We start from the raw sequence: 17,874 nt of genomic DNA, 5'->3' as shown, positions 1-17,874 counted from the left end.
GAAAGAAACTAGAATTATTTTCTCAATGTCCCACCTGTCACCCTGCTTTCTCCTTATTTTTAATTTTTCTCTTATTGGGGAGGAAAATTTTTCCTTTACTCTTAAAAAGTTATTCTGGTTGGTCTAATAATTAAATTGACATGAGAAGGGTGCCTGGTTGGCTCAGTGGTTGAGTATCTGCTTTGGTTCAGGGTGTGATCCTGGGTCCTGGGATCGAGTCCTGCACTGGGGTCCCTGCAGGGAGCCTGCTTCTCCCTCTGCCTATATCTCTGCCTCTCTGCTGGATCTTGATTGCATTCAGCTTAAAACAGTCCACAAACCAAAGTGGCACATTTTTAGGGACACTTGTTCTGAATCCCTTCACTTTCAAGACCAGATCCAAGTTTTGTAGGACTTTAAGTTTACACAATTTGGGGATCTTTCTTGAAGTAAAAAAAAAAGTTCTGCATTAGTCTACTCCAGTTGCCATAACAAAATACCATAGATTGGGTGCTGAAACAACAGAAATTTATTTTTTCAGAGTCTGGAGGCTGCAAATTCAAGATCAAGTTGCCACTGGAGTTGATTTCTGCTGAGACCTTTCTTCCTGGCTTGAAGATGGCCATCTTTTCTCTGTGTCCACACATGGTATCTTCAGTATATGAGCAGGAGAGAGAGAGAGACAGAGAATCATATTGAGAAAGACTTGATGATGTCTATGGTTCAAAAAGCAAACCAATTAGTAGAAAATGTTGTTCAATTTATATCTTGTGCCCAATTATAGACTAATTGTGAGTCAAAGGCTTGGGATGTTCAAATGATTCCATCCTATTGGTGGTCAACTATCAACAGAACAGCTTTGCTTAGGGTAGTACTTTCATGTAAGAAAATGGTAGAAATGTAGAAATGTAGTTGGGGATATGTGTGGCAGCATCATGGAGAGAGGAAGATAAATCATGAAAATAATAGTAAGAATACTATACAGATGATCATATAAATGTCTACCACACTTTTTTAAACCGATATTATAATAACATCTCACCTTTCCTTTTCGATTTAAACTGATTTTCCTAGTACTTTTTTTGCCATATTACTTTAAATAAATGTATTTTAAATTCAAAATATATTTTCAAACAAGCTTAACTAAGATCTCAATGAAAGAGTATTTTCAAAGGCATGGGGTTTCCTTGATTGGTAAAGAATAAATAATAATATATTCATTAAAATAATGATAGTGCAACTTTCTTTTTTTTAAAGATTTTATTTATTTTTATTTACTCATGAGAGACACACACACAGAGAGAGAGAGAGGCAGAGACACAGGCAGAGGGAGAAGCAGGCTCCATTCAGGGAGCCTGACGTGGGACTGGATCCTGGAACTCCAGGATCACACCCTGGGCTGAAGTCGGCACTAAACCACTGAGCCACCAGGGCTGCCCGATAGTGAACTTTCACGTTATTTTATCCCATTGTGCGATCTCTATCCTATTAGTTGTATTGTTTTCAAATTATTATTTGTTTTGATTTTCTGATTGGTGTGATGGAGAAAAGGGAATGTGATATGTGTCTTTTTTTCCAGTAATAAAAGAAAAATGATGATTTGATGATGATGAAAAATGTTATTTTCTTATTATATCTTGTGTGTCCCAGAGAAAAAGAATGTCAACCTATTATAGAATCTTATACAATTTGAAATCAATGTAATTTTTGTATTGAGAAGAACATGACATTTACAAAACATATGGATAATATCCAGGTAAATTAAGACCTATCAGCATTGCCTTTAGCTGGTAAAATGCCCACATTTTCATCAACTTTATTTAGACAATTTTTCTAACATATGTTAGACATAAGTGTGTGTAAAGAATTGTGCCAATTTGGAGATTAACTTTAATTTGCATAATATATTCCAAAACCTCATGGGAAGAGCCTATAGGATTATTAGGAACTAGAATAGCCTAACCACTCTTAAGAAAATGTGTGTTGTCCTTTGGTGGATGAAAATCCATCCACAATTGACCTTTCTTTTTCTTCCTTTTTTTAAAAGGAAGGTGTCTTTTTTTTTTTTTTCAAATTTACTATCATACTGTTTTTTAAATTAAGCTTTACTCTAATTTCAGTATATCTAACATACAGCATTATATTCATTTCAGGTATACAAATAATGATTTAACAATTATATACATTACTGAGCACTCAGTATGATAAGTGTACTCTTTAATTCCCATCCCTATTTCACTCATCCTACCCCACCCCACTCCCCTCTGGTAACCAGAAGTTTGTTCTGTATAGTTAAGAGTCTGTTTCTTGATTTGTTTCTCTCCCTTTATTCCCTTGATTGGTTTGTTTTGTTTCTTAATTCCACATATGAGTGAAATCAATGGCATCTGTCTTTCTCTGGTTTATTTCACTTAACATCATACTCTCTAGAGCCATCCATGTCTTTGCAAATGGCAAGATTTCATTCTTTTTTATGGCTGAATGAGATATATATATATATATATAGTATATATATTTCGTATTTTTGGGTAAACACTAAGTAGTGCAATTACTGGAACATGGTACAGTTCCATCTTTAACTTTTCGAGGATCTTCCATACTGTTTTCCAGAGTGGCTGCACCAATTTGCATTCACATTAACAATGCAAGAGGGTTCCTATTTCTTCACATCTTCTCTAACACTTGCTTTTTGTGTTTTTGATTTTAGCTGTTTTGACAGATATAAAGTGATATCTCATTGTAGTTTTGATTTGCATTTCCCTGATGAGTGATTTTGAATATCTTTCAATGTGTCTGTTGGCCATCTGCATTTCTTCTTGGAGAAATCTCTATTCATATATTCTGCCCAATTTTTCATTGGACTATTTGTTATTCGGGTGTTGAGTTGTATAAGTTCTTTATGTATTTGGGATACTAAACCTTTATCAGATATGTCATTTGCAAAACAAACAAAAAAGATCATGACTCAATTAAAGCATGGGTTAATTGGCATTTAACACCAGTTATTTAAGCTCCAAAAAAAATTGAAGCTCATAAAAGGAAAGGTTTGAATTTTTCTATAATGCTTTCGAGTACCCCTTGACTTGTGATAAAACAAAACATGCCTTGGTTTAGTACTTGAAAACAAACTGCTATATTTTTGTGTGAAAGAGCTAATCATGTGTTTGGTGGGCGAAAAGAAATTATTTTAGCCAAGTAGTATACTCCCATCAGCAGACAAGCTTGTAGATTCTTAGGAAATTTCATGCCAGTGAGGTATGATTTAGGGATTCTGTGAGATCACAAATGGCCACAAATTGTACAGTCAATGTGATGGATGTAACCCTTACTAGTGAGAGATTAGAGCCTCAAATAGGCTATATTATGGTGGTTAATTCTCATTTGGAAGGTAAAGGATTTTTTTTATAGTGATAGGGTTAGTTTCTCAGGTATTTTAATTTCTGATATTACAGTGTCCCCAACCATTTAAAAAGTAATATTACATTTGGGAAATATTTAGACAGATATTAGAATAAAAGAAATATTAGACTTTTCAATAGTATGTGTTTCTCTGATTTATTTCCCTTAATTTTCCCCTGATGAATTTAATTGTCCTTTGTCTGACATATAAGTTGTTAATAATGAGATTCATTAAAGACTATGAATTTTCCTCTAAGTAAAGCTTTGGATGGATTTCCTAAGTTTGATTTGTAGTTCTAATTATAATCATTTTCTTTGTTACAATTTTGATTTTCTTTCTCAAATGTTAAGACTCATGTATTTTGTTAGGCTTCCCCAAGCTGATTGGGTTTGTTTTCCATATAGTTAGATTTGTCTTATGGTTAGTTATTAATTTTTAGTTTTACAATGCCATTCTTGGAAATTTTGAGTGGCACAAATTTTCCTTTTATGTTTTTATGGAGATTTTATTTGTAGCATGATATGATAGTTACCAAATATAACTTAATTTTTTTCTTTAAAATCTGGGAGAAATAAAATTTGCCTTCTATTATACAGATTCAATTTTCTACACCATCTGTTATGTTGTTTATATCTTCCAGCATGTATCAATTTTGTTATCTTCCATTGTCCCATCCTTTTTCATGTCTTCCATCTCCCTTTCAATCTATCCTGTCCTCTTTTTCTGTCTGTGTGCTCATATTTCTTCAGTTTATGATTTTTTATCATCTATATTGGATCCCAAACTTTTTGTGATATTTATTTCTGGATTGTGTTGCAGATCACTTTCAAAGGTATAGTTTTTCTATAAGCCTTCTGCATCCTATTCCCTGTCTTTTGTTTTACAAAATTTATTTATAAATGTCACATCACTTTTTCTTTTCTGCTTATACCCAAATGAAGTTAACTTGTAATTGCATTGCACTTGATCCATCCTCTGTCACTTGTTTGATTGTAGATTTACAACTAGATGCCAAATTGACATGTATGAGTAATGCCCATTTTGGGGTAAGAATTCATCCAATGCAAGTTAGTTCTAATAGGTCAATGTTTCTTTCTAAGCCCACCTCATTTGGAACATGAAAAGCTATCATACTCATCCAATACTAATGTCAGTCTAGTCTATGCTAGGTTATGTTATTGTATTTTATTTTTTATTTTCACAGTGTTTTGCCAGTGAAGATAACTTCTTACAGAATATTGATCATAACGTTGTCTTCTCTATGTTTTCTATTCAATATTATACAATTGGTAGTGTCTTTAAAGATGTCAGTTAATTGGGGGTTTAGATGTGGAGAAGGCAGAAAAAGGGTGAGGGACAAGTACTATGCTAGTTTTACATTCTGTACTTAAGAACAAAAGGTCTGGATACTTAGTTTTCTAATTAGTAGAATCCCTTATTAAGGAAACAAAGGTATGAGAATGTATGAAGCATTATCATTTTTTAGTATTTAAGATATATCATAAATGTCAACTGAAGGTTTTTCTTTCTCAATCTAGTTTTGCATATATTATAACTAAAGCCAGTTCTTCCTAGATTCTGGCATTATGTCTTGTGAAATTCTGATTTTCTGTGTTATTGTTTCTACTTTTTCTTGGAAAATTTTAGTGATGACTTGTGGCAACTTTTATTAGGGGTGAGGGAATCCTACTTAACTGATGCTCTTTGGAACTATAAATCCTCACAGATTAACCAAAAAATAATAATAATAAAGCATGGAGAAAAAGAATATTAAATTAAGTGTTTGAACTCTGACCTCTTTTATTAATTGCTGGTATAACTATAGCAAACCACTAACAACTTTGGCATCTTAGTTTTCTTATCTATAAAATTAGAAGATCAGAGTTCAGGATTATTAAATTTGGCTTATATCTAAAATACATGATTTATTATCTTGTTTATATGTCACATATTACAGAGTCATATTTTCCAGACTTGGGCAAATTTATATTAGGCAAAGATATGGAACTTATTTATTCTCCTTTACACTCAGAAAGACCACTTCAGGCAGTCAACTTAGAAGGCAAAAGAGCTTGCCACTTCTTACTCCAGTTAGTCAAAGGATAAATGGGACTGCTATGAGCCATTTAACAGATTTTTAACTCTACTATAGGGCATTTTGCTTACAGAAAAATATGTATATATATATATATATATATATATATATACACACACACACACACACACACACACATTATACAACTAACTCTTGAATAATTCAGAGGTTAGTGGCATCAGCAACTGCATAGTCAAAAATCCCCGTAGAACCTTTGACTCCCAAAAAACTTAATTACTAATAACCCATTATTGATCATAAGCCTTACTGGTAATATTGACAGTCGATTAACATATATTTTTATATATGTAATGTATATTGTATTCTAACAATAAGGTAAGCTAGAGGAAAGAAAATGCTATTAAGAAAGTCATAAGGAAGAGAAAATACATTTACAGTAATCTGTTGTATTTATGGGTAAGAAAAAGCCCATGTATGAATGGACTCATGCAGTTCAAAACCATGTTTTTCAAGTCAACTATATATAAAAAATATATACACATATACACATATACTTTTTAATTCTTATGCTTCTAAGAAAAGATTTTAACTTATTTATTTTTTATGATATGGAAGACCCCCACAATTCTCTCAAAATCTTGATATCCCTTTATGTAAGTGGTTATTCATCCCAATGGTCTTTGACAGACAACAGCATGGCATCTATGTTTATCTTGGGGAAAAAGAACTCTGTATTAGTGAAATGTTGCAGATATAATTATCTTCTCATCTCTAGATAGAAAACATCAACAAAGTAGTTTTTAATTTTACATTTTTGAGGTTTTGTACAATTTATATGAGGCTATTTATTTAGGGGCAGAAATGCTTTCTTAAATATAAAAACGTTGATTAATCAGAAATAATTTGACTATTTAAACTTGTTCAATTTAATGTTCATTTCTCAACTCACATAAAACTACTATATTTTCTCCTAGCTTGGAGCAAGGCTCAGAGCATGCTTTCATTAAAAAGTGTTTGAAGTCTTTAAGAAAGTTGATGCCTCTAGCTTTTTCTGTTATGATTTTTTAGAAAGCAATTATCATTTTAAATCTAAAATCATTTTTATTACAAACAACAACCTTCTAGCAAATTCAGATGTTTTTCATTTCAAGTACTTTTTCCCAGGTGGGTTAGTTAACATTTTCCCTACATTCTTCAGATTTCAAGTTCCAAGTGCTAAATTTTTATTTTCCTAAGAATCATAGAATGTATTCATCTAAAGATGAACACAATTTATGAACTTATTTTGGTAGTAAATTTATGAAAATTTTGAAAGAAAAAGATACAAGCCACTAATGGCACACACTGAGCTTGTGTTGTTTAGAAAAGTCAGGGAAGATTTATAAACTAAAAAAATCTAAATCAGCCTAGTTTAGAAGGTTCTGTGCCAAAAATAAAAATTTAAAGAGGACTGTGCTCTGTTTGCTTAGGACAATGTTCTCAAAGTTTTCATGGTAAGAAGGAATCTCACAATATTTGTGCAGCCTAGTGTGCACAGCTCATCATAAAGACCTTTTTATTACAACTGGGTCTCCTATATTTTTGGCCAGTAGCAATTGCCACTACATGAATAGGGCCTAAAGAGAAGGGGAAAAAATCACTGAGAGCTTTTGAAAATGAGACTTATACACAATTAATGGATCATATCATATTCAAACTATGTATTTCCCAGATCATATCTAAAAGTCCTTAGCAGTTACAAAAATAACAAACCGGTGGACAAATGACAGATATCAAAATTATTGTACAAAGTGAATCCAAGTTACCCAAATGGATGACTTCCCAAAGTTGGAAACACTCTTTCAGATAAACTAAACTTTCCTTTAAAGTTAAAAGTCTCTGTGTTTCAGCGCTGGAGAAAAATACCCAGCCCCTGGGGATTATAAATGGTTGATGGATCACTTAAGGACTACATTTTCATTAGCTTCCCTTTATGACTGCATTATCCAACTCAATAACTAACACTTGACTTTAATATTTTTTGTTTCTTCATCATGGCTAGGCATGAAGACTGAAGCATGGCTTTGAAGACTGAGCATGGCTACTGAGCACTCACTGTATGTCAAATGCTGAGCACTTTACATTTTGTTTGAAATCCTCTCAGTGCTGATGTGGAGTAGTTATCACTTCATTGTCGGGTTCCAGAGAGATCTGAGGTGGGAAGTGATTCTTTTCCAGGGACACAAGGTTACCTTATGGTTAAAATAAAATCAATACCTTTCTATCTAAGAAGATATTTTTTTTCTTATAAATACAAATTGTTCATAGCTGAGACCAAAAATTCTAATTCAGAGTAGTACACAAACAGAAATTAAGTGCAAATCATTTTCTAAAGCATCTCTTAAAAGCACCCCCTCAATGTAATCTAGACTTGGTGATTTCTCTCTCTTTGGAGTACTTTTTAACTCTGGTGAAAGCACTTACCAAATTATTTTTGTGCCTAAATTTAATCCCTGATTTATTATCTCAAAGAAATGTTTATTCTTTGAGATGAAATTTGACATAGTCATTTCCCTAAAGTTATTAGCGCAATGGAAAGGTTGTTGAAATAATTTGAATAATTATTGCAAATAGAAGTCTGAATGAGTTTTTTGATGACAGCCTCCCCCAAATTAACAAACCTAAAACAGACAAACAAAAACAAAGGAAAACCAACCATAGTCTCACAATTTATCATTCTTGTTTCACCTTCTTCATCAAGACTGGAATAGGACCAAATATCTGATTTAATGGAGAATGACCTGGGAAGCTTTGTACTATAAATGTAATTCTATTGGTCTCTACAAAACATGTTACTTTGGATCCAAATCCTATTACCATCCTCCCAGCAACTTCATAGTCAAGATTACTAATAAGTACAAAATAAATCTGGCATGCCCCTCAACATCTTTGAAGGCTTTATTAACATAAAATATCCTAGATTGAAAAAAATAATTGTTTGTGGTATAATAGCACATTGGCAAAGTTTAATGTGAGAGGTCAGGTGTAATAAAAAGTTTGTATATAACTTTTTGGTGATTGGGTAAATGGAGTAGGAGTAATTAAAAAATATTTTCTCTGCAATTTTAATTCATTTATCTACAAATAGTTTTGAAATCTGAAAATATGCCAGGAACCATTCAGAGAGAGAACTACTCTGAGCAAATAGAAGTCCTACTATATGAGCCGTCCATCACACTATGCATCAGCTCTTCTTCCATGCATTTTTGGAGGAATTGATACTCTACCTATCTACTTCCCTCTTTTCTTTCTCTAATAGAACCTTGATTCAACATTTTAACATACAGAAAAGTACTCTCATCTTAACACACACACACAGCACAGCACACACCCTCCCATTTCCTTCTCCAGCTACTCTTGTTGACCCTCACAGCTATCTTCCTGAAAAACTTGTTTATTTAGCTGTCACAAGTTTTCTCACATTCAACTTAGTCCTCATTCCATTCCAGCATGACTTCCACCCATGTGGTTGCAACAAAGCAAATCTTACAAAGCCTTCAAAAGTTCTCCATTTGTCCAAATCCAGTGGAATAACAAATTCTTATTGTGCTGACTTCTTAGCTGAATTTGACACTTCTGACCATTTCCTCTTTCTTGAAAAACTCTTTACTTGTTTCTTTTCTTCTTCACTCTCCCATGGCTTCTTCAAGGCAATGCTTATAAGCTTGTCCTTTTTTATATGATATTTAAATATTGGGTATCTGAAAGTTCAGTCTTATGCCTTTTTTGCATTTATCATATTTTCTGTCTTGACAACCTCCCATCATTTTAAATTACTCTCTATGTAGGATTATTTTTGACATGCATTAAACTGTACATATTTAAATTGTATAATTTGGTAGCTCTTGACCTATGCACACACCTAAGAAACTATCAACAGAATCAAGGAGATAAATGTGTCCACCACCACCAAAAGTTTCCAATGCCACCTTATAATCCCTTCCCAAGGCATCTCTATCTACCTCCTTCTGGCAATTACTGCTCTGCTTTCTGTCACTATAGTTTTGATTGAATATTTGATCATTATATAAATAGAAGCATACAGCATGTATAATTCTTTTTGTTCAGCTTGTTCTGAGATTCATTCATGTTGCTGCATGTCATTATCTTTTTTATTTTTTAATTTAATTTAATTTTTTATTGAAGTTCGATTTGCCAACATATAGTGTAACACCCAGGACTCATCTCATCAAGTGTCCTCCTTAGTGCCTATCACTCAGTTACCTCATCACTCTGCCCAACTCCCCTTCCACTACCCTTTGTTCATTTCCCAGAGTTAGAAGTCTCTCATGTTTTGTCACCTTCTTTAATTTTTCCCACTCATTTTCCCTCCTTTCCCTTATAATTCCTTTTGTTGCTTCTTATATTCCCCGTATGAGTGAAACAATATGATGATTGTCCTTCTCCAATGGACTTACTTCTCTCAGCATAATACCCTCCAGCTCCATCCATGTCAAAGCAAATGGTGGGTATTCGTCCTTTCTAATAGCTGAGTAATATACCATTGTATATATAGACCACATCTTCTTTATCCATTCATCTGTTGAAGGACATCATGGCTCCCTCCACAGTTTGACTATTGTGGATGTTGATGCTATAAACACTGGTGTACAGTTGTCCTGACATTTCACTGCATCTGTATCTTTGGGGTAAATATCCAGTAGTGGAATTCCTGGGTCATAGAGTAACTCTATTTTTAACAATTTGAGAAACCTCCACACAGTTTTCCAGAGTGGCTGCACCAGTTCACATTCCCACCAACAATGCAAGAGGGTTCCCCTTTTTCCACATCCTCTCCAACATTTGTTGTTTCCTGTCTTGTTAATGTTCAACATTCTCACTGGTGTAAGGTGGTATCTCATTGTGGTTTTGATTTGTATTTCCCTGATGTCAAGTGATGAGGAGCATTTTTTCATGTGCTTGTTGGCCATGTCTATGTCTTCTTTGGTGAAATTTCTGTTCATTTCTTGTGCCCATTTCATGACTGGATTCTTTGTTTCTTGGGTGTTGAGTTTAATAAGTTCTTTATAGATCTTGGATATTAGCCCTTTATCTGATATGTCATTTGCAATTATCTTCTCCTATTCTGTGGGTTGCCTTTTAGTTTTGTTGACTGTTTCTTTTGCTCAGCAGAAGCTTTTTATCTTGATTAAGTCCCAATAGTTCATTTTTGCTTTTGTTTTCCTTGCCTTTATAGATGTATCCTGCAAAAAGGTGCTGTGGCCAAGTTCAAAAAGGGTGTTGCCTGTGTTCTTCTCTAGGATTTTGATGGAATCTTGTCTCATATTTAGATCTTTCATCCATTTTGAGTTTATCTTGGTATGGTGTAAGAAAGTGGTCCTGTTTCTTTCTTCTACATGAGGCTGTCCAGTTTCCCCAACACCATTTGTTGAAGAGACCGTCCTTTTTCCAGTGGATAGTCTTTCCTGCTTTGTCAAATATTAGTTGACCATAGAGTTGGGGGGCCATTTCTGGATTCTCTATTCTGTTCCATTGATCTATGTGTCTGTTTTTGTGCCAATACCACACTGTCTTGATGACCACAGCTTTGTAGTACAGCTTGAAATCTGGCATTGTGATGCCCCCAGCATTGGTTTTTCAATATTCCCCTGGCTATTCGGGGTCTTTTTTGGTTCCACACAAATCTTAAGATTATTTGTTCCAAACTCAAATACACAAGCTAAACTCACACCTAAAGGAGTTGGATAAAGAACAGCAAGTAAAACCTACACCAGGCAGAAGAAGGGTGATAATAGAGATTCGAGCAGGACTCAATGAAATAGAGAACAGAAGAACTGTAGAACAGATCAACAAAACCAGAAGTTGGTTGTTTGAAAGAATTCATAACAGATAAGCCCCTAGCCAGCCTTATTAAAAAAGAAAAGACTCGAATTAATAAAATCAAGAATGAAAGAGGAGAAATCACAACCAATACCAAGGAAATACAAACGATTTCAAGAACGTATTATGAGCAGGTATACACCAATAATTTAGGCAATCTAGAAGAAATGGATGCATTTCTGGAAAACCACAAATTACCAAAACTGGAACAGGAAGAAATAGAAAACCTGAACAGGCCGATAACCAGGGAGGAAATTGAAGCAGTCATCAAAAACCTCCCAAGACACAAAAGTCCGGGGACAGATGGCTTCCCAGGGGAATTCTATCAAATGTTTAAAGAAGAACTGATACTTATTCTACTAAAGCTCTTCCGAAGGATAGAAAGGGATGGAATACTTCCAAACTCGTTTTATGAGGCCAGCATAACCTTGATTCCAAAACCAGACAAAGACCCCACCAAAAAAGAGAATTATAGGCCAATATCCCTGATGAACACAGATGCAAAAATTCTCAACAAGATACTAGCCAATAGGATCCAACAGTACATTAAGAAGATTCTTCACCATGACCAAGTGGGAGTTATCCCTGGGATGCAAGGCTGGTTCAACACTTGTAAAACAACTTGATAGACCATATCAACAAGAGAAAAAACAAGAACCATATGATCCTCTCAATAGATACAGAGAAAGCATTTGACAAAATACAGCTTCCATTCCTTATCAAAACTCTTCAGAGTGTAGGGATAGAGGGAACATTCCTCGACATCTTAAAAGCCATCTACGAAAAGCCCACAGCAAATATCATTCTCAATGGGGAAGCACTGGGAACCTTTCCCCTAAGATCAAGAACATGACAGGGATGTCTACTCTCACCACTGCTATTCAACATAGTACTAGAAGTCCTAGCCTCAGCAATCAGACAACAAAAAGAAATAAAAGGCATTCAAATTGGCAAAGAAGAAGTTAAACTTTCCCTCTTCACAGATGAAATAATACTGTACATAGAAGACCCAAAAAACTCCACCCCAAGATTGCTAGAACTCATACAACACTGCAGAAATGTGGCAGGATACAAAATCAACGCCCAGAAATCAGTGGCATTTCTATACACTAACAATGAGACTGAAGTAAGCGAAATTCAGGAGTCAATCCCATTTACAATTGCACCCCAAACCATAAGATACCTAGGAATAAACCTCACCCAAGAGGTAAAGGATCTATACCCTAAAAACTACAGAACACTTCTGAAAGAAATTGAGGAAGACACAAAGAGAAGGAAAAATATTCCATGCTCATGGATTGGAAGAATTAATATTGTGAAAATATCTATACTACCCAGGGCAATTTACACATTCAATGCAATCCCTACCAAATTACTTTTTTTTTTTTTTAAGGGAGAGAATATGAGGTGGTGTGAGGGGCAGAGGGAGAAGGAAATTCATTTTATGCAGGCTCCACAGCCAGTCCAGAGCTGGAGGTGGAGCTCAATCTTATCACCCTGAGTTCATGACCTAAGCCAAACTCAAGAGTCTGATTCTTGGGTCCTGGGTGGCTCAGTGGTTGAGCGTTTGCCTTTGGCTCAGGGCATGATCCTGGGGTTTGGGGATCGAGTCCCACATGGGGCTCCTTGCTAGGAGCCTGCTTCTCCTTCTGCCCATGTCTCTGCCTCTCTCTGTGTCTTTCATAAATAAATAAAAATCTTTTTTAAAAGTCTAATATTTACTGAGCCACCCAGATGCCCCATATACATTACTTTCTATCTTGAGCAGTTTTCTCTTGTATGGATATGCTGCAACTGGCTTACCTATCATCTTGAGGATGGACAACTTAGGTGGTTTCCAAGTTTTGGCTATTGCAAATTAAGCTGCTATAATCATTTTTAGTAGTTTTGTATGACCATAAGCTTTCTTTGTCTTGGATAAATATCTAGGAGAAGAATGGTTGGATCATATGATACATATATGTTCAACTATCATTCTAAATTTTTTAAGCCTAAGTGGAGACATTCTCCTTTTCTTCTTTTTTCCACTTCTTTTTGATAAATAGAATATGTTTTATGATTCTATTTTATCCTTTTTGTTGGCTTACTAGCTAAATTTTTAAAAAATTGGTAATTGCTTTAAGGAGGAGAGTATTTATTTCGGTGGTCTCCTTTCAAAGTGTAATCATGCCCATCTCACATATTAAACATTAATACAGTACATTTCCATTTCTCTCCTTCCTCTCTTCTACACTATTGTCAGTCAATTTGCTTTACTTATACAAATGTTATAGACTCCACACTTTTTTTTTTGAAAAGTGTATCTTTTAGAAATACTAAGGAATAGGAAAAAATCTTACACATGTACTCATGTATTTGGCATGATGCTCTGATGCTCTTCATTCCATTGTGTAGATCTATTTTCCATCTGTTATCATTTTTCCTGTGCCTGAAAAACTTCCTTAATTTTTTCTTACAGTGCACTTCTGCTGATGATAAATTCTTTCAGTTTTTGTATATATGATAAAGTCTTTATTTTGCTTTCTTTCTTTGGAAGACATTTTTGGTGCTTATAGAATTCTACATTTATAAGTTTATTTTCTTCTAGTATCTTGAAAATTTTGTTCCACTGTCTTCTTGCTTTTATTGTTTCCAAGAGAAATCTGTTGTAATTTATTTGTTCCTTTATATGTTGCATCTTTTTTTCTCTGCTTTTAAGATTTAGTTACTGCTTTTGAGCATTTTTCTTATGATGCATCATGGTAATATTCTTTAATTTTTTGTGCTTGAAGCCTTTTATGTTTCTTGGATCAGTGAGTAATAATTTTCATCAAATTTGGAAAATTTTTGACCATTATTTTTCCAATTTTTTCTCTATCTTTTCATTTAAGGGCACCATTTACACAAATATTATATCTGAACATGTTTGATAGATTGCTGATGCTCTTTCATTTCTTTTAATTCTCTTTTCTGCCTGTGTTTCATTCTGAAATATCCTAGACTATGTCTTCAAGTTTAATAATCTCTTATTCTTCCATGCCCACTTGGGCCTTAATCCTATCCAATGTATTTTAATCTTACACAACATTGCTTTCACATCTGAAAATATAATGTGCACCTTTAAAAAATCTCCTATGTTTCTACTTAACTTTTGAACAGATTGAATGCAATAATAATAATTGTTTTAACGTACTTGCCTGCTAATTATAACATCTATGCCAGTTCTGAATCAGTTTTGATCAACTGAATTTTTTTTCTTTCAATTGTGGGTTGGCATTTTCTTATTTCTTTGCATGCCTTATAATCTTTGATCAAGTAACAGAATTTATGAATTTTATCTTTTTGGGCACTAGATATTGTATCCCTATAAATAGATATTAAGCATTGTTCTGGGATGAAAGCAAATTATTGTAAATAGATTGATAGTTTTTGCTATTGATTTTAGGATTTGTTAGGCAGGGCCCAAGCAACACTTTGGGTGGGGCTAGTTATTTTTCACTAAGACACAAGGGTTTTGTGAATTCTCTATAGAAATAGAGAAAATGAAAAATGCTTTATGAAAAATGAGATTTTCTCCAGTCTTGATGGTTGATACAGACAGTATTTTTAGCCTTGTGTGAATGCTCAGTGCAGATATCTACTCTCTAGTACTCCATCATGTGAAGTCTATTTACATTAATTGCCCTGGAGTCTTATTTAGCTCTGTGCCCCCCAACTCAGTCTGCTGGGGCTTTATCTCTGTTCCCTCCACCTATACTGCAGCCTAGAAGATCCTTCAAGATAGTAAGCAGATTAGAGTGCCTGGGTGGCTCAGCAGGTTAAGTGTCTGACTTGTTCTTGGCTCAGTTCTTGATTTCAGGGTTATGGTTCAAGCCCCTGGGTGTGGAGCCTACTCAAAAAAAAAAAAAAAAAAAAAAAAAAAGCTAAAAAGCTAGTATGCAGATACAATCAAGATATAATCTTAGGGCTCACATTGTTTTATTTCATGTCTCTCAAACATCTCTGCCTTTTGTTAACTGATACCCAGCATCTTGAAAACCATTGTTTCACTCATCTGGTCTGTTTTGTCTGTTTTAGATTTCAGCGTATTCTAGTGTTCTTACTCCTGACTTGCCTACAAGTGGAAATTATTTATCTATATAGTATAATTCCGAAAATGTAAGTATCCAACCAGGTTATGTTTTTCTCATGAATCATAAATTTTAATCATCTTATATATCTGAATTTGTATTTATGTATGTCTCATTAAAATGTGAGATTCCTGAGAACAGGGACCTTGTTGATTCTGTGTCTCACATTTGTCAGAAACATGGTATGTATCTTATCAATATTTGTTGATTAAATATGTAAATTGGATTTCTCTTTCTCTTTATCAGACATTGCTTACAATTGATAAAGCTACACAGGCATATCAAGATCTCCCAAAGTCCGTAGTTAACATAGGGGTCCCTCTTGGTGTTGTACACCCTATGGGTTTGGACAAATGTATAACGACATGTATCTGCTAGTATAGTATCATACAGAGTAGTTGCACTACCCTAAAAATCTTTGCACTCCACCTATTCATCCTTCCCTCCCTCACAATCCCTGGCAACCACTCTCCTTTTTACTGTGTTCATAATTTTGTCTTTTGCAGAATATTATATAGCTAAAACCTTACAGTGTGTAGCCATTTCAGGTTGACTTCTTTCGCTATTGTTATGCATTTAAATTTCTTCCATGTCTTTTCACAGCTTGATAGTCCATTTCTTTTTAGTGTTGAATAATATTCCATTGTCTGGATGTACTATATTTTGTTTTTTCATTCATCTACTGAAGGACATCTTGGTTGCCTCCAAGTTTGGTGTTTGTGAAGCTATAAACATCCGTGTGTGGGTTTTTGTGTGGATGTAAATTTTCATCTTCTCTGAGTAAATATCAAGGAACATAATTGCTAGATCATATGGTAAGGATATGTTTTGCTTTGTAAGAATCTGTCAAACTGTCTTCTAAAGTGACACTACCGTTTTACATTTCCATCAGCAATGAACAAATGTTTCTGTTGCTCCACATCCTTGTCAGCATTTGGTGTTGTCAGTGCTCTAGATTTGGCCATTCTAAAAGTATATAATAGTATCTCATGATTGTTTTAATTTGCATTTTTCTGATGACATATGATATATAGCATCTTTTTATGTGATTATTTGCCACTGTATATCTTCTTTTGTGAGGTGTTTGTTCAAGTCTTTAGCTCATTTTTAATCAAGTTGTTTGTTTTCTTATTACATTTTAGGAGTTCTTCATATATTTTGGAAAATATTTCTTTATATAGATATATTAATATTTCTTTATATGTTTTTGCCAATATTTTCTCCCAGTTTATGGCTTGTCTTATTCTTTGACATTGTCTTTTACAAAGCATAGACTTCTTTTTTATTTTCTGCTTTGCTTTTGCTTATGGTGGTTAAGATCTGCCCTGAAATCCCTGATATTATCCCAGCCTTGGGCCCCTGTTTGGGTCTGTGGTGGTTTCAATAAACAGGTTTTCTGACACTCTTGCCACAGAGGGACAATGTTTATATTCCTATATTCCTAAGTATACCCTTAAATCTGGGTATACTTGTGACAGACTGTGACAACAGAATTCAGTGAAAGTGATGGTGCATGACTCTTGAAGCTGTCGGAAAGAGCTGCACAGCTTCCCCATTGTTCTCTGGGATACTCGTTTTTGAGATGTTGGGCTGCCAAGTAAGGAGTCTGAATACCTCAACATCAACATGCTATGAGAGCATCCAGACCAAATAGCCACAAGAAAGTGTTCCAGTTGACAGCCTTACCTAAGTTCATGGCTGAAACCAGTATCATATGATATGTGAATGAAGACACCACAGGATATTCTCACACTCAGACATCTAGTTACCCCCTAGAATTGGGCTTCCAAGGTGGGTCCCCTCACATCATGAAGTACAAACAAGTAAGCCATCTTCACTGTATCTTGTTTGAATTCCTTACCCACAAAATCCACGGTCATGATAAAATGGCCTTTTTAAGCAATGAATTTTAGGAGTAAATTGTTTTACCTCAAGTAACTGACATACATTCTTAGTCCTTTTCCTAAAAGTGGAAACCAGACTGACACTCTCATGCAATCTCTGGGATTGTGCCATTCACAGGAGAATTTTTGCTTATTTCCTACCTATATAGTTGACTCTCAAATATCAACCCTTGTCAGGACTTCCTAGGTTGGAAATCTCCAAAGTAAATTTATTTATTCATATCAGAACAGAATAACCCAGGTAATTCTCTAAGTAATTATAAAATGAGTAAATCATGTTGACACTTCATTTTTTTTGCCTAATAATTTGTGGTTTAACTGTATCATGAATTTATTTTCTGAGGATTGTTCTGACTGTGATCTATGGGTGTGAGTTTAATTTTTTTAAAAAATTTATCTATGATAGTCACACAGAGAGAGAGAGAGAGACAGGCAGAAACATAGGCAGAGGGAGAAGCAGGCTCCATGCTCCGGGAGCCCGACGTGGGATTCGATCCCTGGTCTCCAGGATCGCGCCCTGGGCCAAAGGCAGGCGCCAAACTGCTG

The 17,874-nt window shown here is 34.6% G+C and overlaps 1 long non-coding RNA gene across 1 annotated transcript in view; it reads right to left on the bottom strand.

Moving 5' to 3' along the window:
* Positions 1 to 485: 485 nt before the first annotated feature.
* The window catches only part of LOC144300608 (uncharacterized), a 52,805-nt gene continuing 35,416 nt past the window's right edge, over positions 486 to 17,874 (bottom strand). Inside the window, exon 2 of the long non-coding RNA XR_013367385.1 lies at positions 486 to 631. This is a non-coding gene — a long non-coding RNA (uncharacterized LOC144300608). The remainder of the gene's footprint in view (positions 632 to 17,874) is intronic.

Source organism: Canis aureus, chromosome 28, assembly GCF_053574225.1.
Source record: "Canis aureus isolate CA01 chromosome 28, VMU_Caureus_v.1.0, whole genome shotgun sequence".
Lineage (NCBI taxonomy): Eukaryota > Metazoa > Chordata > Mammalia > Carnivora > Canidae > Canis > Canis aureus.
This window is presented reverse-complemented; position numbering and strand designations above follow the sequence as displayed.